Genomic DNA, 2,315 nt, shown 5'->3' on the forward strand with positions numbered 1-2,315 from the left:
CACTAGAGAATGGAAGCACCAACTTCTTGTATGCAGGCACCAACCCACATTCAAATAGGAATTGAATGTCCTCTATAATTTGGCAGCCACTATGCCTAATAACAGCTTTGATCTCTTGCTCACACTACTCATTTTGCATCACTCTTCAGTAGCCCACTGATCTACTCAACAGCAGTCACTCATCTCCACCCACGCAGATCTATCCTCTGCTCTTCATCAGCATACAGCAGCTCTCGGCCTTCTGCACTCCCTAGTGCACAGTCTTCTCTCGGCCTTGCTTCACACAACACAGGCTCAGCGCTTGGCCTTGCTCACATAGCATGGGCAACTTCCGCCTTTAACACAAAGCGCACAGGAACTTCAGCCTTACACACAGTTGTGCAGCACTCAGTGTCTTTTTACCTTTGCATAGGCACTCTCGGCCTCTCTCTGTAGAACAGGCTTTTACTCAGCCTAACACGGCAGTGCACTAACACAAAGCTCTTTCTTCTTGGTTCTCTGGCAACTATGTTTCTTTCCCACCACATGCTCAATCGAGCTCCTGGATTTTGTTTCTCTAATGTCTCCCCGATCAATATTGTCACTCTATCCTCGATCAACACTGTGTGCACTACCTTGGCATGGCCCTACACTTCTGTTGACTGCGTCGATCTTGGTCTCTACCACTGCATTCACTAGAGAATGGGCACCTGACTGTTTTCTCCATACTGAGAATTAATTCTCAGTCCAACTACTTACTCAAGCCATGCACAGTCCTCTCTTTCTGTAACTCTCCCATCACTGAGACTCTCCAAGCCTATTCATGGTTTCACAGTGCTTCGACATGGCTTCTATGTACTCAGGCATGGCCTTCCTGTGGGCTATTTTCCTTGTTGTCGTGTCTCAGATCTTTTGACAGTCGCCTATTCATTCCAGATACCAACTCCTCTACACACATTTACTCTTGCAACTGCCGACCCATACACCTTTCAATATTCCATTGTACCAAGATATCGGAGCTTTTCATCGCAGCACCACAGTGGCACAATGTTACACATTGCCAATTGTCGATCTTTGATATTTAATCCCCTTTTGATTAGCTCCTTGATGTATCTCAACCATAGGATCGGGTGTTGTAACTGGGGGCTTAGCGTTAAGGCGCTAAGTCTTTCATACTCCTACCAGGGGCCTTTCTTTCCTTTGTTAAAGCTCAGCACCCTTGGTTTCTTGTTCGCTTCACAACCAAGCGCTAACACCATTGAAACCCTCTTTATCAGCATTTTTCATTTGCAACCATTGTGCCAATAATCACAATCCTCTGATCGTTGATCTTCGATTTCCTAACTCCTTTTGATTAGCCCTTACCGCGGGCATTTCTCACCATCGAACCGAAAGTCGTGACATATCGCTTAGCCTTTTAGTGCTTAAGTCTTTAGACTCCCGCGGGGGGTTGTTCTTCCTTTGTTAACGCACCGCGCCCTTGGTTTCTTGTGTTTCCTCTAGACCATGCGCTAACCACATCGAAGCCCTTTTATCAAGGATTTCCACATTGTGACCATGTGTTGTCCATCACAAACCTCTAATTGTTGATTGTCAATTGGCCCCTCTGTTCAACCCTAGCCCTTGGTTCTTTTACCTTTTCATGAATGCGTGTTTGCCTTTACATCGGAGCCCTCTAATCGGTGATTTCCAAATGTGGCCAATGTGCCAACCATCACGAACTTTCGATCGTCAATCGTTGATGTGACGTCATCACCTGCCACGTGGCACTCCCGAAGTGGTGACACATGTCACCGGGATATGGCCCATTAGGCCACCCAAAACGGTCGAATATGACTACCACGTGTCCTTCCGTACTGCCACGTCATGTTGACGTCAGCATCCACTTGGCCTTATCAGAACCAATCATATCCTGCCATGTGTCCTCATCGAAGCTCATTTGATGCTACAACTTGTCCTTATCAGATCCAATAAGACACTGCGATCTATCCTTATCGGAGCCAATCGACAGCAATGATTTGTACTTATCGGAGCTCCTCACCTGTTGTCATGTGTCCTTATCGGAGCCTACCGAACGATGCCACGTGTCCTGCTTAGAGGAGAGAGAAATTGCCTCACCAACCTTTGCTTTGCGATGATTTTCTTTGTTAATCACATTAGTCTCTCCCCGACGCTTTTAACACTGTAACCACAATCTCGGTGTTTTATCACTCTCGGTGTTCACCAATTGCAACACTCCCAATGTTGTCACTTCAAAACGTCAATCGTCGATATGTGATGTGGCATGGACCCTTCAACTGTTGATCGTCAATTATGCAATCGTCAATATCGCTCTA

This window comes from Pinus tabuliformis, chromosome 1_1, assembly GCF_031772625.1.
Source record: "Pinus tabuliformis cultivar Carrire ecotype Pingquan chromosome 1_1, CPIR1, whole genome shotgun sequence".
Lineage (NCBI taxonomy): Eukaryota > Viridiplantae > Streptophyta > Pinopsida > Pinales > Pinaceae > Pinus > Pinus tabuliformis.